Here is a 26,841-nt window from a genome sequence, read left to right on the forward strand (position 1 = left end):
GCTGCTGCCGAGAACTTCCCTGCACTGAATGTGTCAGCGCCGGCCGTAAAGCAGAGCACAGCGGTGACGTCACCGCTGTTACTGCCGGCGCTGACACATTCAGTGCAGGGAAGTTCTCGGCAGCAGCGCGTGCATATTAGCAGCGCTCCTGCCAAAAGCAGTTTTAACCCTGTGGACGCCGGCGGGGGAGGTGACAGACATCAGAATGTGAGTATGTAGTGTTTTTTTTTTTTACTTTTACAATGGTAACCAGGGTAAATATCGGGTTACTAAGCGCGGCCCTGCACTTTGTAACCCGATGTTTACCCTGGTTACCCGGGTGCTGCAGGGGGACTTCGGCATCGTTGAAGACAGTTTCAATGATGCCGAAGTCGTTCCCCTGATCGTTGGTCGCTGGAGAGAGCTGTCTGTGTGACAGCTCCCCAGCGACCACACAACGACTTACCAACGATCACGGCCAGGTATTATCGCTGGTCGTGATCGTTGGTAAGTCGTTTAGTGTAAAGGTACCTTTAGGCTAAAAGAACATTTTTGTGGGCTTTACGTTACAAACTTCTGTGAAGCACCTGGGGGTTCAATGTGCTCACTATACATCTAGATACATTTCTTCTTGAGGGGTCTACTTTCCAAAATGAAGTCACGTGTTGGGGATTTCCACTGTTTAAGCTTACCAGTGGCTCTCCAAATGCGACATGGTGTCCGTTCTCTATTCTAGCTAATTTTGCTTTGAAAAAGTCAAATGGTGCTCTCTCCCTTCCGAGCCCTGCCATGCGCCCAAACAGTAGTTTTCCCCCACATATGAAGTATCAGCATACTCAGGTGAAATTTCACAACAAATTTTTGGGTCCAATTTTACTTCCTGCTACCCTTGTGAAAATTAAAAAAAATGGGTCTAAAGTACATTTTTTGTGAAAAAAAACAAAATGTTTATTTTTTCCTTCCACATTGTTGGAAAAATTAGAAATCGCTGGTCAACTTTTAACCCTTCTATCTTCATAACAAAAAAACCAAGTACTTTTCAAAGCTTGTGCTGATTTAAATTAGTTATGTAGGAACTGTTATTTGTTAACTTTTTGTATGTCATAACTCTTTGGCTTAAGGGCATAACAATTGAAAGTTTGAAAATTTCAAAATGTTCAAAATTTGTGCCTAATTTCCAATTTTATCACAAATAAGTCATATTGAACAAATGTTATCACTATCATGAAGTACAATATGTCACAAAAAAACCTCAGAATCAGTAGGATCCATTGAAGCGTTCAAGAGCATTCACCTCAGGTCGGAATCACACATAAGCGAGATACGGCTGAGTCTCGCAGGTGAAAACCCAGCTCTGGCGCTGGCACTCCGGAGCAGAGCATGCAGCCGCACAGCAAAGCATGGAGCTGCACGCTCCACTCCATAGTGCCGGTGCCAAAGCTGGGTTTTCACCTGCGAGACTCGGCCGTATCTCGCGTATGTGTGATCCCGGCCTCATAAAGTGACACTGCTCAGAATTGTAAAATGTGCCCTGGATATGAAGGTCAAAAGTGGCTTGGAGGGTGAAAGCATTAAAGCTCACCAGGTCGAAAGTTTCCAGTTTTTGCCCCTTGTTTTATTCCTGCTGCTAAGCTCGTTATTTATCTACTTTTATTAAAGTCTGCCATACAGTTCCAGAGATCTGGGATCTTTATGTTTAGTTCTTAGTTTTATGTCTTTTACAAAAGGGCGTGGCTCACAGGGTTCTCTGTTGGCATGTCTTTAGGCTACTCTGCATTATTACCCTGCAAGTAATGCCCCCTTGTAAAAGATATAAAAATTATCACTAAATAAAAATGCCCATATCTCAGGACCTGTATGGTGAATTTAAAAAAAAGCAAAAAAGTGGTAAATTCAAGGGAACAGTGGAAATAAAATAAGTGCAAAAACTGGCCAGTTCTGACCTTGGGACAGGTCCTCTTGAAGGCGTTTCTCTGTACAGTAAAATTTAGTATTTTAGTCTTTTCTAAATACAATAAAAAGGTCGTGAAACAAATTGTGACTATTTATACCTTGACTTGTCCACTATTGTATCACTTTCGATATGCTACTATAACTTACTGTTGTTCCACTAAGAATATTAATCTTTAGAACTACTGATTATATAAAAAAATTTTCTTTTACTGAAACTTTTCTACACCTCAGTTCACACTGTTCAAGTTTAACGACAACCATCAGATGACATAGCTCAGTTGGGAGAGCATTAGACTGAAGATCTAAAGGTCCCTGGTTCGATCCCGGGTTTTGGCATAAGAATTGATATGCTGAAAACTATTTGATGTTTCCAGAGTCTATTTTGAAAGGAAAAATTCAGGACATTCAGGACATTAAGGCTATGTGTACACGTTTAGGAATTTTTGCGTGTTTTTTCGCGATAAAACTGCGAAAAAAACGCATACATTAAGCATCCTATTTTTAGAATGCATTCCGCATTGTTTGTGCACATGCTACATTTTTTTCCGTGGTGGAATCGCATTCCGGAAAAAAAAGCAGCATGTTCATTAACCCCTTTACCCCCAAGGGTGGTTTGCACGTTAATGACCGGGACAATTTTTACAATTCTAGACTACTGTCCCTTTATGAGGTTATAACTCTGGAATGCTTCAACGGATCCTGATGATTCTGACACTTTTTTCTCGTGACATATTGGGCTTCATGATAGTGGTAAAATGTATTTGATATTACCTGCGTTTACTTGTCAAAAAAATGGAAATTTGGCAAAAAGTTTGAAAATTTCGCAATTTTCAAACTTTGAATTTTTATGCCCTTAAATCACAGAGATATGTCACACAAAATACTTAACAAGTAACATTTACCACATGTCTACTTTACATCAGCACAATTTTCGAACCAAAATTTTTTTTGTTGGGGAGTTATAAGTGTTAAAATTTGACCAGCAATTTCTCATTTTTACAACACCATTTTTTTTAAGGGACCACATCTCATTTGAAGTCGCTTTGAGGGGTCTATATGATAGAAAATAACCAAGTGTGAAACCATTCTAAAAACTGCACTTCTTAAGGTACTCAAAACCACATTCAAGAAGTTTATTAACCCTTCAGGTGTTTCACAGGAATTTTTGGAATGTTTAAAAAAAATGGACATTTAACTTTTTGTCACAAAAAATTATTTCAGCTGTAATTTGTTTTATTTTACCAAGGGTAACAGGAGAAAATGGACCCCAAAAGTTGTACAATTTGTCCTGAGTATGCTGATACCCCATATGTGGGGGTAAACCACTGTTTGGGCACATGGCAGAGCTCGGAATGGAAGGAGTGCCATTTGACTTTTCAATGCAAAATTGACTGGAATTGAGATGGGACGCCATGTCGCGTTTGGAGAGCCCCTGATGTGCCTAAACATTGAAACCCCCCCACAGGTGGCACCATTTTGGAAAATAGACCCCCAAAAGAACTTATCTAGATATGTGGTGAGCACTTTGACCCACCAAGTGCTTCACAGAAGTTTATAATGTAGAGCCTTAAAAATAAAAAATCATATTTTTTCACAAAAATGATCTTTTTGCCCCCATTTTTTTATTTTTCCAAGGGTAACAGAAGAAACTGGACCGGAAAGGTTGTTGTGCAATTTGTCCTGAGTACTGTGATACCCCATATGTGGGGGTAAACTATTGTTTGGGCACATGGCAAAGCTCGGAAGGGAAGGAGCGACATTTGACTTTTCAATGCAAAATTGACTGGAATTGGGATGGGACACCATGTCGCGTTTGGAGAGCCCCTGATGTGCCTAAACATTGAAACCCCCCACAAGTGACAACATTTTGGAAAGTAGGCCTCCTAAGGAGCTTATCTAGATGTGTTGTGAAAACGTTGAACCTCCAAGGGTTTCACTACGGTTTATAACACAGAGCCGTGAAAATAAAAAATCCTTTTTTTTCCACAAAAATTATTTTTTAGCCCTCGGGTTTGTATTTTCCCAAGGGTAACAGGAGAAATTGGACCCCAAAAGTTGTTGTCAAATTTGTCCTGAGTATGCGGATACCCCATATGTGGGGGGAACCACCGTTTGGGCGCATGGCAGAGCTCGGAAGGGAAGGCGCGACATTTGGAATGCAGACTTAGATGGATTGTCTGCAGGCGTCACGTACAGTAACAGTAGAAACCTCCCACAAGTGACCCCATATTGGAAACTAGACCCCCCGAGGAACTTATCTAGATGTGTTGTGAGAACTTTGAAACCCCAAGTGTTACACTACAGTTTATAACGCAGCGTCGTGAAAATAAAAAATATTTTTTTCCCACAAAAATGTATTTTTCCCCAAAATTTTTATTTTCCCAAGGGTAACAAGAGAAATTGGACCCCAAAAGTTGTTGTCCAATTTGTACTGAGTACGCTGATACCCCATATATTGGGGGTAAACCCCTGTTTGGGTGCACGGGAGAGCTCGGAAGGGAAGGAGCACTGTTTTACTTTTTCAACGCAGAATTGGCTTGAATTGAGATCGGATGCCATGTCGCATTTGGAGCGCCCCAGATGTGCCTAAACAGTGGAAACCCCCAATTCTAACTTAAACCCTAACCCAAACACACCCCTAACCCTAATCCCAACCATAGCCCTAACCACACCCCAACCCTAATCCCAACCGTAAATGTACTCAAAACCCTAACCCCAACCCTTACTTTAGCACCAACCCTAACCCTAACTTTAGCCCCAACCCTAACCCTAACTTTAGCCCCAACCCTAACCCTAACTTTAGCCCCAACACTAACCCCAACCCTAACTTTAGCCCCAACCCTAACCCTAATGGGAAAATGGAAATACATTTTTTTAAAATTTATTATTTTTCTCTAACTAAGGGGGTGATGAAAGGGGGTTTGATTTACTTTTATAGCATTTTTTGGCTGATTTTTATGATAGGCAGCCGTTACACACTAAAAGACGCTTTTTATTGCAAAAAATAGTTTTTGCGTCTCCACATTTTGAGAGCTATAATTTTTCCAAATTTTAGTTCACAGAGACATATGAGGTCTTGTTTTTTGCTGGACGAGTTGTCGTTTTTATTGGTACCATTTTCGGGCACGTGAAATGTTCTGATCGCTTTTTATTCCGATTTTTGTGAGGCAGAATGAACAAAAACCAGCTATTCATGAATTTCTTTTGGGCGGACGCTTATACCATTCCACGTTTGGTAAAATTGATAAAGCAGTTTTATTCTTCGGGTCAGTATGATTTCATTGATACCTCATTTATATTTTTTTTTATGTCTTGGCGCTTTTATACGATAAAAACAATTTTATATAAAAAATAATTATTTTTGCATCGCGTTATTCTGAGGACTATAACTTTTTTATTTTTTTCGTTGATGACGCTGTATGTCATCTCATTTTTTGCGGGACAAAATGACGTTTTCAGCAGTACAATGGTTATTTATATCCGTGTTTTTGATCGCGTGATATTCTACTTTTTGTTTGGCAGTCTGATAATAAAGTGTCGTTTTTTGTCTCTTTTTTTTTTACGGTGTTCACTGAAGGGGTTAACTAGTGGGACAGTTTTTGTAGGTCAGGTCGTTATGGACACGGCGATACTAAATATGTGTACTTTTATTGTTTTTTTATTTAGATAAAGAAATGTATTTATTGGAACAATATTTTTTTTTCTTTATTTAGGATTTTTTTTTTTACACATGCAAATATTTTTTTACTTTTTTACTTTGCCCTGGGGGGAACATCACAGTAAAGTGACAGATCGATGATCTGACACTTTGCTGTGCACTGTGTCAGATCAGCGATCACACAGGCACAGCAGGGAGTCGAGGAGCGGGAAAGCTGTGCGGGACGCCGGAAGGTGAGAATATCATGATTTTATTTTTTTTTATTATATTTAACATTAGATCTAGAGTTGAGCGACTTTTACTTTTTTCGGATCGAGTCGGGTTTTGCGAAACCCGACTTTGGCAAAAGTCGGGTCGGGTGAAATCGGCCGATTATTGTGAAACGTCGTAGGCTGACTGAAACACGAAACCCAATGCAAGTCAATGGGGAATCAAAGTCGGCAGTGAGTGGAGGACAGGAAAACACCTACAGTGCCCATTTTAATGCCAAAAACATCAATTCCTTATTACTTAAGCTTGTCAATCTTAATTTACTTTATAATAATAGTTAGGCATTGAAAACTGGGGGTCATTTGGCTAAAGTTGTGGGGGGTAGGGCTGGCTCAAGATTTTCGTGGGCCCAGGAAACACGGAATACGTCATGGCGGTGCAGCAGGGAGAGGTAAGTATTTCAACTTTGCAAGTGCTGTGATCCTGAGCAAGCAGGGGGGCCCACTCATTGGCACTGGCACAGGGCCCCTCATAGTACGGCGGTGTGTTTGACGGCGGGTGGCGCCTTCCACTGGCAGAGACACTTTTGCATACTATGAGGGGCCTTGTGCCAGTGACGTCGCCAACGAGTATGCCCCCCACCTGATGAAGGAACCTGCACTTTCATCTGCACCTTCCTCTTTGTCCCCATGTAAGGTGGTATAGTATGCGGGAAGGGGAACCTGACTTTCAGCAGGGTCAGATTCTGGCTGTGTAGAGTGCAAGGGGAATGTAGTGGTCTGGGTCAATGTACCAGCAGACTCATCTAGCAGTGGCTGGGCAATGGGCAGGATGAGGAGGAAACACAGATATAGGCCCAGATAATAAAGTAGGCTAAATGCAGTTCAAAATTGGTAACAGGACTAAACAGGCGGCATTGCTTTTTTCAGTGGAGGAAAACTAATGAGTGGCAGACACAGTTAGTAGGCCCAAATAATAAAGTAGGCTAAATGCAGTTCAAATGTGGTACCAGGACTAAACAGGCGGCATTGCTTTGTTCAGTGGAGGAAAACTGTAATGAGTGGCAGACACAGTTAGCAGGCCCAAATAATAAAGTGGGCTAAATGTCTGCCAAAAAATTGTTCATAAATAAACAGGTGGCATAGCTAGGTACAGGAGTGGGCTCCTCTGCTGAGTAGCAGACAGTGGTAGTAGGTGCAAAGTATTAACTGGTCTAAATGGAGGCCAGGGCCCCTGTATAATTTAACTATCATCTATCATTTCAACAAATTTGTATTGGCAGTGCCATTGAAGGATTTAAAAACACAGACTACACAGTGGTGGAGCAGGGAGAGGTAAGTATTGCAAGTGGTAGAGCACTGTTCGAGCTGGGGTGGAACACTCTCTCGTGGGCAGCGGTACTGGCACAGGGCCCCTCATATTACGACGGTGTGTCTGACATTGGTTGTGCACCCCTACCATCAGAGACACTTCATTGTACTATGAGGGACCCTGTGCCAGTGCCGTCGTGCAAGTGTGGGCACACCCACCTGTCCAGGCAAACGGCACTCACACGGGTCCTGGCGCCAGGTGGTGACCACGGCCCTGTGGGGGGAGTCAGCCCATTTAGGGAGGTATAAAAATGGCCTATGGTGGACATTCAGCAGTTGCAAATGAAGGAATTGGAGAAGTCAGTAAGAGGAGGCCAAAAGCAAGACATTTTTCAGGCAAGCTACGTGTCAGCGGGGGAAGGTGGGGCAAAATAATTTGAAATCCATGATTGGTTCATTTTAATGAAGGTTAGATCATCAACATTTTGGGTAGCCAGACGTGTCCTTTTTTCAGTCAGTATTGAAACAGCAGCACTGAAGACACTTTCTGATAGCGCACTAGCAGCAGGGCAAGCGAGCTCCTGTAATGCATATTCTGCCAATTCAGGCCAGGTGTCTATTTTAGATACCCAGGAATCAAAGGGGAATGACCTGTGAGGGAGAACATCGATAAGGGAGGAAAAGTAGTTCGTAACCATACTGGACAAATGCTGTCTCCTGTCACTTTGAATCGATGCAGCAGTACCTGTCATGTCAGCGGTCATTGCGAAATCACGCCACAACCTGGTCATAAAACCCCTCTGTCCAATGCCACTTTGGATTTGTGCACCTCTAACACCTCTGCCATGTTGCCCCCTACGGCTCGTGTGAGAACCATCACCGTCGCTGTGTGCTGGGAATGCCTGAAACAAACGGTCTACAAGAGTTGCTTGTTTGGTAGCCAATATTTGCTCAAGGTTCTCATGTGGCATGATATTTTGTAATTTTCCTTTATATCGTGGATCCAAGAGGCAGGCCAACCAGTAATCGTCATCGGTCATCATTTTGATAATGCGGGGGTCCCTTTTTAGGATACGCAAGGCATACTCAGCCATGTGGGCCAATGTTCCAGGTGTCAATTCACTGCTTGTGCTGGGTTGAGGAGCACTTTCTTGCAAATCAACATCAATTGTGTCCCGCAAAAACCCTGTACCTGACCTTGCAACGACACCAGTTTCTATTGCCCCGAGAAGCATCCTCCTCCCATAAATATTCATCCCCATTATCCTCCTCCTCCTCCTCTTCGTCCGCCACCTCGTCCAAGAGAGTTCCCTGAGCAGACAATGGCTGACTGTCATCAAGGCTTCGCTCCTCCTCGGCTGCAGACAACTGCTCCTTAATGTGCGTCAAACTTTGCATCAACAGACGCATTAGTGGGATGCTCATGCTTATGATGGCTTCTTCTGCACTTACCAGCCATGTGCATTTCTCAAAACACTGAAGGACTTGGCAGAGGTCTTGTAGCTTCGACCACAGCACACCAGACAACTCCATGTCTGCCATCCAAGTGCCTGCCCGTGTATGTGTGTATGTGTATCCTCCCACAAATTAATTACAGCATGCCTCTGTTCGCACAGCCTCTGAACCATGTGCAGTGTGGAGTTCCACCTTGTTGCAACGTCGATTATTAGGCGGTGCTGGAGAAGATTCAGCGATCACTGATGGTTCAGCATACGGCTGGAGTGTACGGGCAACCGGCGCATGTGCGAGCAAAGTCTTCGCACCTTCAGGAGCAGGGCTGGTAACTCCAGATAATTTTTGAGGAAGCACTGCACCACCAGGTTCAAGGTGTGAGCCAGGCAAGGTATGTGTTTCAGTTCTGAAAGGGCTATGGCAGCCATAAAATTCCTTCCGTTATCACTGACTACCTTGCCTGCCTCTAGATGTACACTGCCCAGCCATGACTGAGTTTGTTGCTGCAGGTACTCGGCCAGTACTTCCGCGGTGTCTTTGTTGTCGCCCAAACACTTCATTTGTAGCACAGCCTGCTGACGCTTACCACTAGCTATTCGATAATGGGACACCTCGTGTGCAACACTGGCAGTTGCGGATGGAGTGGTCGTGTGACTGTGCTCTGTGGACGAGCTTTCGCTTCTGGAGGAGGAGGAGGAGGGGTTGCGAACGCCTACAGCCAACTGTTTCCTAGACCGTGGGCTAGGCAGAACTGTCCCACTATGGCTGTCCCCTGTGGACCCTGCATGCACCACATTAACCCAGTGCACCGTGATGGACACGTAATGTCCTGGCCATGCCTAGTGGTCCATGCATCTGTTGTGAGGTGCACCTTTCCACTGATTGATTGCCTCAGTGCATGAACAATGCGGTCTTTGACATGCTGGTGGAGGGCTGGGATGGCTTTTCTCGCAAAGAAGTGCCGACTGGGTAGGTCATAGCGTGGTGCTGCGTAGGCCATCAGGTCTTTGAAAGCTTCGCTTTCAACCAACCGGTAGGGCATCATCTCTAACTAGATTAGTATAGCAATGTGGGCGTTCAAACCCTGTGTATGCGGATGAGAGGATGAGTACTTTCTTTTCCTAACGAGAGTCTCTTGTAGGGTGAGCTGGACTGGAGAGCTGCATATGGTGGAACTAGCGGTGGTGGTGGTGGACATGGCGGATTGAGTGAGGGTTGGTGATGGTATTCTTGATGTTGGCCTACATACAGTGTTTCCTACCAATAACCTTGTGATTCCCTGACTGCTTTGGCCTTGCGACGATACCTCCACATTTGCTGCTGGTGGTGTCCTAACCAGTGGGCTTACAGTGAGGGAAGCAATGTAGCATTGCTGACTACCTTCATTCTGAGCAGGTGCACCAACGGTATGGGACGTTTGGTAGTTAGTCCAGGCTTGCAAGAGCATACTGGTTAAATGTCTAAGCATGCACGTTGTATTTAAATTTTGAAGATTCTTCCCTCTGCTAAAGGTCTTTGAGCATTTCTTACACATAACTTTTGACTGATCATTCGGATCTTGGTTAAAAAATTGCCACACTACACTCTTCCTACTATGGAATACCTTTTTTCAGGCATTGCACGCTGTGCTACTTTCACCGGATGGCCACGCTGTCCTAAAACTGTTTTTGTTTTTGACAAACGCTTTTGGCCTAAAACGGGCCAGCCAGATGACAGCTGTTGCAATGTAGATGGCTGCTGCGGATCATCCTCCACCAGTTCTGAGCTACTGGCAGCAGCACCCTCTTCCCCCAATGGCTGCCAATCTGGGTCAACAACTGGGTCATCTATCACCTCCTCTTTAATGTCATGTGCACCTTCCTCTGTGTCACCGTGTAAGGTGCTATAGCGTTCGGGACGGGGCACCATAGTCTCATCAGGGTCAGATTCTGGCTCAGTACACTGCGAGGGCAATGTAGTGATCTGAGTCAATGGAACAGCATAATAATCTAGCTGTGGCTGTGCATCAGTGCACTCCATGTCTGATTCATCTTGTAATGGTCAGTTAACAATTTCCCTTTCTAACCCAGGCACGGTATGTGTAAAGAGCTCCATGGAGTAACCTGTAGTGTCGCCTGACGCATCCTTCACTTTTGGTTTGGGTGAAGGACACAAGGAAACGTCTTGTTCCTGACCGGGAGCATCCACTGACGACTCGCTGCTTTTATATTTGGAACTTTCTGAAGAGGAGGCGAAAGAGTTAGAGGCTGAGTCAGCAAGGAAAGCCAAAACTTTTTCCTGCTGCTCCGGCTTTAAAAGCTTTTCCTTCTCCCAGATAAGGGAGCCTTTGAGGCCTTGTGTAGCCAGACGATGACGCTGGCTCAACACCTCCAGCCTTAGGCGCTATTGTGCTTTTGCCACTACCACCAGATGCACCACCAACACCACTACCATCAGTACCAGCTGGCAACCACCGCCCACGGGCTCTTCCACCAGACTTCCTCATTTTTTGGAAAATCTAACCAAAATAATAACCGTTATATGGTACGATAAAACAAGGTAGAAGGTGTAAATAAACTTGATGAGAATTCAAATCTCCCTTTTTTTGGGAGACTGAACCAAAACTCAGGCCCTCTGCACAAAACAACACAATGTAAGTGGCAGAAAGTGGCTGGCTGATATACGACAAACTAACAGGACTGAAGTATGTCCACATTGTGAGAATTTGTATCTCACATTTTTGGGGGGGAGACTGAACCAAAACTCAGGCGTAGTGTATGTAACAACGCAATCTAAGTGGCAGAAAGTGGCTGGCTGACATACGACAAACTAACAGGACAGAAGTATATCCACTTTGTGAGAATTTGAATCTCCCTTTTTTGGGGGGAGACTGAACCAAAACTCAGGCCCTGTGCATAAAACAACACAATGTAAGTGGCAGAAAGTGGCTGGCTGATATACGACAAACTAACAGGACTGAAGTATATCCACTTTGTGAGAATTTGAATCTCACCTTTTTTGGGGGGAGACTGAACCAAAACTCAGGCCCAGTGTATATAAGAACGCAATCTAAGTGGCAGAAAGTGGCTGGCTGACATATGACAAACTAACAAGACTGAAGTACAGTATATCCACTTTGTGAGAATTTGAATCTCCCTTTTTTTGGGGAGACTGAACCAAATCTCAGGCCCTGTCCATAAAACAACGCAATCTAAGTGGCAGAAAGTGGCTGGCTGACATACGACAAACTAACAGAACTGAAGTATATCCACATTGTGAGAATTTGAATCTCACTTTTTTTTGGAGACTGAACCAAAACTCAGGCCCAGTGTATAAAACAACACAATGTAAGTGACATAAAGTGGCTGGAAGATATATGAAAAAATACAAGGACTGTAGTACAATTTCAATCTCCCTACAATGATCTCAGGACAAGTATGGCAGCAATAAAAAGGACTGCTTCACACAAAAGTGTGGACAAATAAACAAGATAACTGTGCAGAAAGGAGCAACAGGATTTTTGCTTTTAAAAAAGCAGTTGGTTTGCACAGCAGCGTGCAAACAGCAATGCAGCTATCATGGAGCCTTATAAGGCAGCCTAATAAGCTACAGAGCTGATGCACAAAAATATAGCCTCCACTGTCCCTGCAAAAAAATGGTGGTGTTGGACAGTGGAAATCGCTACAGCACAAGCAGTTTGGGGGTTAATCTTCCCTCCCTAACTATATCCCTTCTTCTGATGAAGCTGCAGCAACCTCTCCCTATGCTAAGATCGGCAGAAGTAAGATGGCGGTCGGCGTACACGCCCCTTTATAGCCCCTGTGATGCCGCAGAAAGCAAGCCAATCACTGTCATGCCCTTCTCTAAGATGGTGGGGACCGAGACCTATGCCATCACGCTGCTCACGCTCTGTGTCCTCCTTCATTGGCTGAAAAATGGCGTTGAAAGCTTTATATGAAACGCGACTTTTGCGCGCAGATCGCCGACCTCATGGTCGATCCCACACTAGGATCGGGTCGGGTTTCATGAAACCCGACTTTGACGAGAGTCGGTGATTTTTGAATTTGTCCGATCCGTTTCGCTCAACCCTAATTAGATCATCTTTTTACTATTGATGCTGCATAGGCAGCATCAATAGTGAAAAGTTGGTCACACTTGTCAAACACTATGTTTGACAAGTGTGACTCACCTGTCAATCAGTAAGCTAATTACGCTTGCAAAATGCTAGTGTTTAGCGGGAATACGCATGCCAATTCCGCATGCGATATACCCGGGGAAGGAGTTGTGGAATTTCCGTGGAAATTTCCGCGGCAATTCTGCAACGGGTACACTCAGCCTTAAGATTCACCTCAAGGACCATCAGGAATTCTGCTAAAATGCCAACTTTGGTTATTGCTTTTTCTGCTCAGATTGTCTTTGGGAGAAATAATATGCAGCTAAAATATATGTGCATCAAGCATTAGATCAAATAGTATAACAATGAATGCTGTTTAATGTAAAATATATTTTCTTGCACAAAAACTACAAGAAAACTCAAAACCCTTATTAGGTAACTACAGTTGGTATGGAAAGTATTCAGACCCCTTTAAACTTTTCACTCTTTGTTTCATTTCCCGCCCCGCCCTTCACCATGCTGTGATTTTAACTACATCCAAACACAGTTGGTTCTAACCTCCTCTATAAATACAGGCTTTACCATTTTGTTAGCCATAGGTAAGTGTTCACACTAGGCAGACAGGTTAGTTACCCATTCGATCTGAGATTACCTTGACGTTTGGTGAATGGGCTCACAATATTTGGCCAAATTTTGTGCTAAAAATCTCATGTGTTTTTTCATAAATTTCACAAGCCATTATGCTGTTCACATTTCATGTATTGCACATTTCCTTGCTTTAGCACAATAAACTTGAGTGCAGCCATTATCTATTTGCTACGTAAGACTTTTTGGTTATGCACCAGTTCAGACTAGATGGCTGTTCAGTCAGTTTTTCTATATTTACTATGTATTGCTTTTTCTGACTTGAACGCCCCGCCCTTCACCATGCTGTGATTTTAACTACATCCAAACACAGTTGGTTCTAACCTCCTCTATAAATACAGGCTTTACCATTTTGTTAGCCATAGGTAAGTGTTCACACTAGGCAGACAGGTTAGTTACCCATTCGATCTGAGATTACCTTGACGTTTGGTGAATGGGCTCACAATATTTGGCCAAATTTTGTGCTAAAAATCTCATGTGTTTTTTCATAAATTTCACAAGCCATTATGCTGTTCACATTTCATGTATTGCACATTTCCTTGCTTTAGCACAATAAACTTGAGTGCAGCCATTATCTATTTGCTACGTAAGACTTTTTGGTTATGCACCAGTTCAGACTAGATGGCTGTTCAGTCAGTTTTTCTATATTTACTATGTATTGCTTTTTCTGACTTGAACGCCCCGCCCTTCACCATGCTGTGATTTTAACTACATCCAAACACAGTTGGTTCTAACCTCCTCTATAAATACAGGCTTTACCATTTTGTTAGCCATAGGTAAGTGTTCACACTAGGCAGACAGGTTAGTTACCCATTCGATCTGAGATTACCTTGACGTTTGGTGAATGGGCTCACAATATTTGGCCAAATTTTGTGCTAAAAATCTCATGTGTTTTTTCATAAATTTCACAAGCCATTATGCTGTTCACATTTCATGTATTGCACATTTCCTTGCTTTAGCACAATAAACTTGAGTGCAGCCATTATCTATTTGCTACGTAAGACTTTTTGGTTATGCACCAGTTCAGACTAGATGGCTGTTCAGTCAGTTTTTCTATATTTACTATGTATTGCTTTTTCTGACTTGAACGCCCCGCCCTTCACCATGCTGTGATTTTAACTACATCCAAACACAGTTGGTTCTAACCTCCTCTATAAATACAGGCTTTACCATTTTGTTAGCCATAGGTAAGTGTTCACACTAGGCAGACAGGTTAGTTACCCATTCGATCTGAGATTACCTTGACGTTTGGTGAATGGGCTCACAATATTTGGCCAAATTTTGTGCTAAAAATCTCATGTGTTTTTTCATAAATTTCACAAGCCATTATGCTGTTCACATTTCATGTATTGCACATTTCCTTGCTTTAGCACAATAAACTTGAGTGCAGCCATTATCTATTTGCTACGTAAGACTTTTTGGTTATGCACCAGTTCAGACTAGATGGCTGTTCAGTCAGTTTTTCTATATTTACTATGTATTGCTTTTTCTGACTTGAACGCCCCGCCCTTCACCATGCTGTGATTTTAACTACATCCAAACACAGTTGGTTCTAACCTCCTCTATAAATACAGGCTTTACCATTTTGTTAGCCATAGGTAAGTGTTCACACTAGGCAGACAGGTTAGTTACCCATTCGATCTGAGATTACCTTGACGTTTGGTGAATGGGCTCACAATATTTGGCCAAATTTTGTGCTAAAAATCTCATGTGTTTTTTCATAAATTTCACAAGCCATTATGCTGTTCACATTTCATGTATTGCACATTTCCTTGCTTTAGCACAATAAACTTGAGTGCAGCCATTATCTATTTGCTACGTAAGACTTTTTGGTTATGCACCAGTTCAGACTAGATGGCTGTTCAGTCAGTTTTTCTATATTTACTATGTATTGCTTTTTCTGACTTGAACGCCCCGCCCTTCACCATGCTGTGATTTTAACTACATCCAAACACAGTTGGTTCTAACCTCCTCTATAAATACAGGCTTTACCATTTTGTTAGCCATAGGTAAGTGTTCACACTAGGCAGACAGGTTAGTTACCCATTCGATCTGAGATTACCTTGACGTTTGGTGAATGGGCTCACAATATTTGGCCAAATTTTGTGCTAAAAATCTCATGTGTTTTTTCATAAATTTCACAAGCCATTATGCTGTTCACATTTCATGTATTGCACATTTCCTTGCTTTAGCACAATAAACTTGAGTGCAGCCATTATCTATTTGCTACGTAAGACTTTTTGGTTATGCACCAGTTCAGACTAGATGGCTGTTCAGTCAGTTTTTCTATATTTACTATGTATTGCTTTTTCTGACTTGAACGCCCCGCCCTTCACCATGCTGTGATTTTAACTACATCCAAACACAGTTGGTTCTAACCTCCTCTATAAATACAGGCTTTACCATTTTGTTAGCCATAGGTAAGTGTTCACACTAGGCAGACAGGTTAGTTACCCATTCGATCTGAGATTACCTTGACGTTTGGTGAATGGGCTCACAATATTTGGCCAAATTTTGTGCTAAAAATCTCATGTGTTTTTTCATAAATTTCACAAGCCATTATGCTGTTCACATTTCATGTATTGCACATTTCCTTGCTTTAGCACAATAAACTTGAGTGCAGCCATTATCTATTTGCTACGTAAGACTTTTTGGTTATGCACCAGTTCAGACTAGATGGCTGTTCAGTCAGTTTTTCTATATTTACTATGTATTGCTTTTTCTGACTTGAACGCCCCGCCCTTCACCATGCTGTGATTTTAACTACATCCAAACACAGTTGGTTCTAACCTCCTCTATAAATACAGGCTTTACCATTTTGTTAGCCATAGGTAAGTGTTCACACTAGGCAGACAGGTTAGTTACCCATTCGATCTGAGATTACCTTGACGTTTGGTGAATGGGCTCACAATATTTGGCCAAATTTTGTGCTAAAAATCTCATGTGTTTTTTCATAAATTTCACAAGCCATTATGCTGTTCACATTTCATGTATTGCACATTTCCTTGCTTTAGCACAATAAACTTGAGTGCAGCCATTATCTATTTGCTACGTAAGACTTTTTGGTTATGCACCAGTTCAGACTAGATGGCTGTTCAGTCAGTTTTTCTATATTTACTATGTATTGCTTTTTCTGACTTGAACGCCCCGCCCTTCACCATGCTGTGATTTTAACTACATCCAAACACAGTTGGTTCTAACCTCCTCTATAAATACAGGCTTTACCATTTTGTTAGCCATAGGTAAGTGTTCACACTAGGCAGACAGGTTAGTTACCCATTCGATCTGAGATTACCTTGACGTTTGGTGAATGGGCTCACAATATTTGGCCAAATTTTGTGCTAAAAATCTCATGTGTTTTTTCATAAATTTCACAAGCCATTATGCTGTTCACATTTCATGTATTGCACATTTCCTTGCTTTAGCACAATAAACTTGAGTGCAGCCATTATCTATTTGCTACGTAAGACTTTTTGGTTATGCACCAGTTCAGACTAGATGGCTGTTCAGTCAGTTTTTCTATATTTACTATGTATTGCTTTTTCTGACTTGAACGCCCCGCCCTTCACCATGCTGTGATTTTAACTACATCCAAACACAGTTGGTTCTAACCTCCTCTATAAATACAGGCTTTACCATTTTGTTAGCCATAGGTAAGTGTTCACACTAGGCAGACAGGTTAGTTACCCATTCGATCTGAGATTACCTTGACGTTTGGTGAATGGGCTCACAATATTTGGCCAAATTTTGTGCTAAAAATCTCATGTGTTTTTTCATAAATTTCACAAGCCATTATGCTGTTCACATTTCATGTATTGCACATTTCCTTGCTTTAGCACAATAAACTTGAGTGCAGCCATTATCTATTTGCTACGTAAGACTTTTTGGTTATGCACCAGTTCAGACTAGATGGCTGTTCAGTCAGTTTTTCTATATTTACTATGTATTGCTTTTTCTGACTTGAACGCCCCGCCCTTCACCATGCTGTGATTTTAACTACATCCAAACACAGTTGGTTCTAACCTCCTCTATAAATACAGGCTTTACCATTTTGTTAGCCATAGGTAAGTGTTCACACTAGGCAGACAGGTTAGTTACCCATTCGATCTGAGATTACCTTGACGTTTGGTGAATGGGCTCACAATATTTGGCCAAATTTTGTGCTAAAAATCTCATGTGTTTTTTCATAAATTTCACAAGCCATTATGCTGTTCACATTTCATGTATTGCACATTTCCTTGCTTTAGCACAATAAACTTGAGTGCAGCCATTATCTATTTGCTACGTAAGACTTTTTGGTTATGCACCAGTTCAGACTAGATGGCTGTTCAGTCAGTTTTTCTATATTTACTATGTATTGCTTTTTCTGACTTGAACGCCCCGCCCTTCACCATGCTGTGATTTTAACTACATCCAAACACAGTTGGTTCTAACCTCCTCTATAAATACAGGCTTTACCATTTTGTTAGCCATAGGTAAGTGTTCACACTAGGCAGACAGGTTAGTTACCCATTCGATCTGAGATTACCTTGACGTTTGGTGAATGGGCTCACAATATTTGGCCAAATTTTGTGCTAAAAATCTCATGTGTTTTTTCATAAATTTCACAAGCCATTATGCTGTTCACATTTCATGTATTGCACATTTCCTTGCTTTAGCACAATAAACTTGAGTGCAGCCATTATCTATTTGCTACGTAAGACTTTTTGGTTATGCACCAGTTCAGACTAGATGGCTGTTCAGTCAGTTTTTCTATATTTACTATGTATTGCTTTTTCTGACTTGAACGCCCCGCCCTTCACCATGCTGTGATTTTAACTACATCCAAACACAGTTGGTTCTAACCTCCTCTATAAATACAGGCTTTACCATTTTGTTAGCCATAGGTAAGTGTTCACACTAGGCAGACAGGTTAGTTACCCATTCGATCTGAGATTACCTTGACGTTTGGTGAATGGGCTCACAATATTTGGCCAAATTTTGTGCTAAAAATCTCATGTGTTTTTTCATAAATTTCACAAGCCATTATGCTGTTCACATTTCATGTATTGCACATTTCCTTGCTTTAGCACAATAAACTTGAGTGCAGCCATTATCTATTTGCTACGTAAGACTTTTTGGTTATGCACCAGTTCAGACTAGATGGCTGTTCAGTCAGTTTTTCTATATTTACTATGGAAAGCTTTATATGAAACGCGACTTTTGCGCGCAGATCGCCGACCTCATGGTCGATCCCACACTAGGATCGGGTCGGGTTTCATGAAACCCGACTTTGACGAGAGTCGGTGATTTTTGAATTTGTCCGATCCGTTTCGCTCAACCCTAATTAGATCATCTTTTTACTATTGATGCTGCATAGGCAGCATCAATAGTGAAAAGTTGGTCACACTTGTCAAACACTATGTTTGACAAGTGTGACTCACCTGTCAATCAGTAAGCTAATTACGCTTGCAAAATGCTAGTGTTTAGCGGGAATACGCATGCCAATTCCGCATGCGATATACCCGGGGAAGGAGTTGTGGAATTTCCGTGGAAATTTCCGCGGCAATTCTGCAACGGGTACACTCAGCCTTAAGATTCACCTCAAGGACCATCAGGAATTCTGCTAAAATGCCAACTTTGGTTATTGCTTTTTCTGCTCAGATTGTCTTTGGGAGAAATAATATGCAGCTAAAATATATGTGCATCAAGCATTAGATCAAATAGTATAACAATGAATGCTGTTTAATGTAAAATATATTTTCTTGCACAAAAACTACAAGAAAACTCAAAACCCTTATTAGGTAACTACAGTTGGTATGGAAAGTATTCAGACCCCTTTAAACTTTTCACTCTTTGTTTCATTTCAGCCATTTGGTAAATTCAAAAAAGTTCATTTTTTTCTCATTAACCCCTTTCTGACCTTGGACGGGATAGTACGTCCGAGATCAGAAGCCCCGCTTTGATGCGGGCTCCGGCGGTGAGCCCGCATCAAAGCCGAGACATGTCAGCTGTTTTGAACAGCTGATATGTGCCCGTAATAGGCGTGGGCAGAATCGCGAGCTGCCGCGCCTATTAACTAGTTAAAAACGCAGACAGCGGCATTTAACTACCGCTTCCGGCCGGGCGGCTGGAAATGATCGCATCGCCGACCCCCGTCACATGATCGGAGGTTGGCGATGCTTCAGAATAGTAACCATAGAGGTCCTTGAGACCTCTATGGTTACTGATCCCCGGCAGCTGTGAGCGCCACCCTGTGGACGGCGCTCACAGCACACCTGCAATTCTGCTACATAGCAGCGAACATCAGATCGCTGCTATGTAGCAGAAGCGATCGTGTTGTGCCAGCTTCTAGCCTCCTATGGAGGCTATAGAAGCATGGCAAAAGTTAAAAAAAAGTTAAAAAAAATGAGAAAAAATTAAAAAAAATATAAAAGTTTAAATCAGTCCCCTTTCGCCCCAATCAAAATAAATCGACAAAAAAAAATCAAATCTACACATATTGGGTATCGCCGCATTCAGAATCGCCAGATCTATCAATTAAAAAAAGCATTAACCTGATCGCTAAACGGCGTAGCGAGAAAAAAATTAGAAACGCCAGAATTATGTTTTTTTGGTCGCCGTGACATTGCATTAAAATGCAATAACGGGCGATCAAAAGAACGTATCTGCACCGAAATGGTATCATTAAAAATGCCAGCTTGGAACGCAAAAAATAAGCCCACAATGGACCCCAGATCATGAAAAATGGAGATGCTACGAGTATCGGAAAATGGCGCAAATTTTTTTTTTTTTAGCAAAGTTTGGAATTTTTTTCACCACTTAGATAAAAAATAACCTAGTCATGTTAGGTGTCTATGAACTCGTACTAAGCGGAAGAATCATAATTGCAGGTCAGTTTTAGCATTTAGTGAACCTAGCAAAAAAGCCAAACAAAAAACAAGTGTGGGACTGCACTTTTTTTGCAATTTCACTGCACTTGGAATTTTTTTCCCGTTTTCTAGTACACGACATGGTAAAACCAATGATGTCGTTCAAAAGTACAACTCGTCGCACAAAAAATAAGCCCTCACATGGCCAAATTGACAGAAAAATAAAAAAGTTATGGCTCTGGGAAGGAGGGGAGCGAAAAACGAACATGGAAAAACGGAAAATCCCAAGGTCATGAAGGGGTTAATGTACACTCTGTACCCCATCTTGGCTGAAAAAAACAGAAATGTAGAAATTTGTACAAATTTATTAAAAGATAAAAGCTGAAATATCACATAGTCATAAGTATTCAGACCTTTTGCTCAGACACTCATATTTAAGTCACATGCTGTCCATTTCCTTGTGATCCTCCTTGAGGTGGTTCTACTCCTTCATTGGAGTCCAGCTGTGTTTAATTAAACTGATAGGACTTGATTTGGAAAGGTGCACACCTGTCTATATAAAACCTCACAGCTCACAATGCATGTCAGACCAAATGAGAATCATGAGGTCAAAGGAACTGGCCAAGGAGCTCAGAGACAGAATTGTGGCAAGGCACAGATCTGGCCAAGGTTACAACAGAATTTCTGCAGTGCTCAAGATTCCTAAGAGCACAGTGGCCTCCTTAATCCTTAAGTGGAAAAAGTTTGGGACCACTAGAAGTCTTCCTAGACCTGGCCGTCCAGCCAAACTGAGCAATCGTGGGAGAAGAGCCTTGGTGAGAGAGATGAGAGAAAGTTTCACAAAGTCAACTATCACTGCAGCCCTCCACCAGTTGGGCATTTATGGCAGAGTGGCCCAATGGAAGCCTTTCCTCAGTGCAAGACATATGAAAGCCTGCATAGAGTTTGCTAAAAAAACACATGAAGGACTCCCAGGCTATGAGAGATAAGATTCTCTGGTCTGATGAGACGAAGATAGACCTTTTTGGTGATAATTCTAAGTGGTATGTGTGGAGAAAACCAGGCACTGCTCATCACCTGCCCCATACAAACCCAACAGTGAAACATGGTGGTGGCAGCATCATGGTATGGGGGTGTTTTTTAGCTGCAGGAACAGGATGACTGGTTGTCATTAGAGGAACCATGAATGCGGCCAAGTACAGAGTTATCCTGGATGAAAACCTCTTCCAGAGTGCTCTGGACCTCAGAATTGGCCAAAGGTTCACCTTCCAACAAGACAATGACCCTAAGCACACAGCTAACATAACAAAAGAGTGGCTTCAGAACAACTCTGTGACCATTATTGACTGGCCCAGCCAGAGCCCTGACCTAAACCCAATTGAGCATCTCTGGAGAGACCTGAAAATGGCTGTCCACCAACGTTCACCATCCAACCTGACGGAACTGGAGAGGATCTGCAAGGAAGAATGGCAGAGGATCTCCAAATCCAGGTGTGAAAAACTTGTTGCATCATTCCCAAGAAGACTCATGGCTGTACTAGCTCAAAAGGTGCTTTTACTCAATACTGAGCAAAGCGTCTGAATAGTTATGACCATGTAATATTTCAGTTTTTATTTTTTAATACATTTGCAAAAGTTTCTACATACTGTTTCTACATACTGTTTTTTTTTTCAGTCAAGATGCTGTGCAGAGTGTACATTAATGAGAAAAAAAAATTAACTTTTTTGAATTTACCAAATGGCTGCAATGAAACAAAGAGTGAAAAATTTAAAGGGATATAAATACTTTCCGTACCCACTGTACATCACCATAATAGCCTGAAAAAGTAATTAATTAGAATACTTAGTGTAAGGCCAGGTTCAGATGAGCGTATGAAAATTCATCTTATTTTCATCCAGAAAACTCAAACATTCTGATCTGTATTCCATCCATGTGTCTGTTTTTTGCATTAATAATTACACATTAACAGTTTAAAAAGAAAGTAATCAAATACAGTTTCTGGTGATACAGCGGTGACCTGTAAGAAGAAAGAGAGTTTGGGTATAGTTCTGGTACCGGATACAAAACTCAAAACAGATGAACCCAAAATGAAGGGTTAATACATTTACTAACAGCCATTTTACAGTTTTTCATATGGTATTAGTGATGAGCAAGTGTGCTCGTTACTTGAGTTTCTCCGGGCACACTCGGGTGATCTTCGAGTATTTTGGGCATGCTCGGAGATTTAGTTTATGTTGTCGCAGCTGCATGATTTGCGGCTGCTAGACAACCTGAATACATGTGGGATTGCCTGTTTGTTAGGGAATCCCCACATGTATTCCGGTTGTCTAGCAGCCACAAATCATGCAGTTGCATGGACATAAACAAAATCTCTGAGCACGCCGAAATACTCGGAGACCACCAGAGCATGCTCGGGGAAACTCGAGTAACAAATATACTCTCTGATCACTATATGGTATCACTGCGGGGGGGTTTTCCTATAGGCCCTCACAGTCACTTCAAAACTGATTAGATCTGTAAAAAATAGGACTTGGAAATTTTCTTGAAAAGAAAATGAAATCTTGCTGCAAAATTTTGACATTTCTTAGATCCTACCAAAATAAAAGAAGGTTTGAGAAATTTTGCTGACATAAAGTACACATATGGGAAATGTTATTTATTAACTTTTTTGTGAGATGTGACAAACTGGTTTAAAGAGAACCTGTCAGCAGGATTGTGCACAGTAACCTGCAGATACTGTCAGGTCAGCGCCGTTATACTGATTACAATGATACCTTGGGTAATGAAATCTGTCTTGTGGTTGTTCTTCAATCTTTTTTTGCAGCTTTCAGTTAATGATATGCCCATTCTCCGGGGTGGGGCTATGGGCGGAGCTATGGGTGGGGCTGTGGGTGGTGTATGGGTGGGGCTGTGGGTGGTGTATGGGTGGGGCTTTATGTGGTGCTCTGCTCATATTGGCATATGTATGGGTTAATGACAGGTCAGTGATCCTTCAGTGACCTGCCCCCTATTTTACATACTGCATAGAATATTATGTGCAAGAAAAAAATTAACATTCATCACGGAGGCGCCGGCGCTGTAGGATGATACAATGGATAATATGCATTTATTTATTTATGATTTAGTCATATATTATTGTGGGGAAAAAATGTATCTTCATCAACATAGCACTGGCGGCACTTGCGCTGCAGCATGATCGCATGTATAATGTCCATTTATTTATTTTATTTGGTGTTATAAACTTATTCAGAAAAATTATTTCTCTCAAAATGGTGCCGACGGCGCCTGCACAGTAGCATCTATTGAATCACCGGTAGATGCTACTTTGCAGGCGGTGTCATTTTGCTAGAGGAAAAAATTGTCTCCACAAAGATGGTTTGGTCACTAAGCTTAAAATTAGCTTAGTCTGTAAGGGGTTAACAATCAATAATAAAATAAATTAAATATATTTACTTTCATAGCAATTGATGAACATCTTTGTGTTGACTGGCGTAGAAAGTGTTAATGTGCAGAATCATGTAGAAGTCAGGATGGCCGAGCGGTCTAAGGCGCTGCGTTCAGGTCGCAGTCTCCCCTGGAGGCGTGGGTTCGAATCCCACTTCTGACATCAATCTTTTCTTGTTACTGATTAGTTGCGGGTCGGCTCCATTGGCGGTAATCTCAAACCAAACACTAAGGGTATGTGCACACGTTCTGGATTTTTCGCGTTTCTTCGGCGGTTTTCCGCATGAAAAACGCATTCATTAAGCATCCCATCATTTTGAATGCATTCCGCAATTCTTGTGCACATGCTGCGTATTTTTCTGTGATAAAAATGCATTGTGGAAAAATACGCAGCATGTTCATTAATTTTGCAGATTTATTGCGGATTTCCCGCTATTTAATGCATTGGGAAGCTGCGTAAAAAAACACAAAAAATCCGCACTAAAAACGTGCAAAAACCGCTACAAAACCGCGAGAAAAACACGTGCAGATTTTATGCAGAAAATCTCCGGTTTTGTTCAGGAAATTTCTGCATAAAATCCTGACGTGTGCACATGCCCTAAAAGTAGAATAACTCAATGGGTATCACTTTTGGGGATTTTCCAAAGTGTACGCCCCTCAAAGTCACTTCGAAACTGAATGGGTCTTTAAAAAATAGGATTATTTGTAAATATTCTTGAATAAGAATGAAAATTTGATGCAAACGTTTAACCCGTCTAACGTCTAAACAAAATAAAAGGAGATTTTAAAAAATGATGCAGAAATAGACAGAAGATAAGATAGAAAGATGGAAAAGTTATTTATTAACTATTTTGCGTCATGTGACTATCTGGTTTAAGGATAAAAGCAGTGAAAGTGTTAAAATTGCTAATTTCCCAAAATTTTCACAAAACTTTAGATATTTTCAGAAAAAAAAATGCTAAAAACTTATTGACCTTAATTTACCGCTAACATAAAGGACAATATGTCACAATAGACACTTGCAAAATGATTGGGATATGTTGAAACATTCCAGAGTTATTAACACATAAAGTGACTGGAAAAATTGGGCGTCATCATTAAGCTCAAAAGGGTTAAAGATCAATAATAAAAGTAAATTATGATACATTTCCATAAATCACGAGCAATGCTCTTCTTTCTGCTGTCTGGTTTGGAAACAGTTAATGCAAGCTCATCAGCAGAAGTCAGGATGGCCGAGCGGTCTAAGGCGCTGCGTTCAGGTCGCAGTCTCCTCTGGAGGCGTGGGTTCGAATCCCACTTCTGACATCACTTCTTTTATGCCATGAGATTGTTCAGCTTCTCTCCTGTTACTGATTAGTACATGTTACATTACATAATAACACTGACATCTTCTATAGAATTTATATTGTAACTCAGCAATACCAGGAACCTTCAGCTCTTCTAACACTCTTAACTAATTTCAGCCTACAATGGTTTCTTACAGACACCTAAGGAATTGAAAGCTAAATGAATATTTATGTGTGACAACTTTAACCCTATCTCTGTCATTTATATAGTACACCATAATGAGAATATCACAAAGTCTAACCCTTTCTATACTGCGCTCCGACCCCATACCTTGTGTGGACAATCACGACCTGCCTGATCACATTCCTTATTTTAGAGTGCAGTTATGTGTGCGCTAACACCTGTAGCTAATGGCCGGGAATATAGATATACAGCGTTTCACTACATAAACACCATAAACCAATCCCTGCGTGGTATTGAAAGAATAAAGACATATCAGTTAAAAAAAAATCAATTTGCAATGAAATATTGCAGTTGTCACAGTGGCCACCAGAGATCAGTATGGTCAGACTGAGGTGAATCTGGATGGTCCACAGCTGGAGCTGACTCTTTGAGCCACACTACAGCAATATGCAAATAACAAAGGTTGAACTTGATGGACCTACAGATGCGCCTTTTCTGGGGTGGCTGGGGGCAGATGTTTTTAGCCAGGGGGGGCAACAACCATGGTCCCTCTCTAGGCTATTAATATCTGTCCTCAGTCACTGGCTTTCCCACTCTGGCGGAGAAAATTACTCGGGAGCCCACGCCAGTTTTTTCGGTGAATTAATCCTTTAATTTAACACCTACAGCTTCAAAATTTTACACACACACTGCTAACATTATTAGTGAGGGATATATAAAAATATAACGGATATGGAATAAACGGTTTACTGTATGTAAACCATGTCTCATCTCCTGTTGGGTTCTGTAATGATTTTACAGAACCTGACAATTAAATTATCGGCTATTCTGCTATCTAACTCTCTATGAAATATAAAGATATATATATATATATATATATATATATATGTGTGTCTCACTGACATATATATATACCTATTCTATGTATACACATTTATTCTACCTATTCTATTCTATTCTGTCAGTGTGATTTTACTGTACACCGCACTGAATTGCTGGCTTTTCTATAGAACACCAGTGCGTATTTCTCACAAGTCACATTGCTGGTCCGTGTGTAATCCGTACTTTTCTCGCACCCATAGACCTGCAATGGGGGATTTGGGGCGTAATACGGTGACAAACGCAGCATGCTGCAATTTCACTCGCATGTAGAAGACGGCTGAGAAAACAATGGAGCTGCCCCATAGATTAACATTGGTCCAAGTGCTATGCGATGTTTTATGGCATAGCACTCCTCCGTATTATGGTCTAGTGTGACTCCAGCCTTAGACGTTATCCCCGGTATAGTGGAGCATCGACTGTATAATACCGGAGGCTCCTGCACATGTACTGTGTCCACACCATAACTAGGATGTAGAATTATGGGTTACAATAATGGGGTTCTTCAGTGAGAACAAATCATCAACTATTCACCTCTTATTGATTGATGGTTGTCCGCTCCATTCATCATCTATGGGGCTACCAGAAAAGCCAAGTGCAGCGCTCGGCAGCCACAGTAGGAATCTTTTGAGCAGCGGTCGGACATGATGCTGCAGTCTAAATTTTTTCTAACTTGCAAAGTGCAGTAAGTTGGTTGTACACACACTAGCTGCGGAGGGAGGTAGGGATGACGTAGGACATAGTCACTATCATTATGCCCACTGGGTGACTCCTTGTTCCCCGCGGGGCCAGTTGAGCCTGGAGATCAGCACCACAAACATTTTAAAGACTTGTAAATGAATATCAACATTTTATACCTTGTGATTATTTAGTGTCTTTTTGGTCTCTTGGGTTGTG

General features: G+C 41.7%; 2 non-coding genes across 2 annotated transcripts; both read left to right on the plus strand.

Moving 5' to 3' along the window:
* Window positions 1-23,675: 23,675 nt before the first annotated feature.
* TRNAL-CAG (transfer RNA leucine (anticodon CAG)) lies at window positions 23,676-23,758 on the plus strand. Its single transcript has one exon. It is a non-coding gene; the product is annotated as a tRNA-Leu (tRNA).
* A 1,059-nt stretch (window positions 23,759-24,817) lies between these two features.
* TRNAL-CAG (transfer RNA leucine (anticodon CAG)) lies at window positions 24,818-24,900 on the plus strand. The gene has a single exon. It is a non-coding gene; the product is annotated as a tRNA-Leu (tRNA).
* The last annotated feature ends 1,941 nt before the right edge of the window (window positions 24,901-26,841 follow it).

This window comes from Ranitomeya variabilis, chromosome 4, assembly GCF_051348905.1.
Source record: "Ranitomeya variabilis isolate aRanVar5 chromosome 4, aRanVar5.hap1, whole genome shotgun sequence".
Lineage (NCBI taxonomy): Eukaryota > Metazoa > Chordata > Amphibia > Anura > Dendrobatidae > Ranitomeya > Ranitomeya variabilis.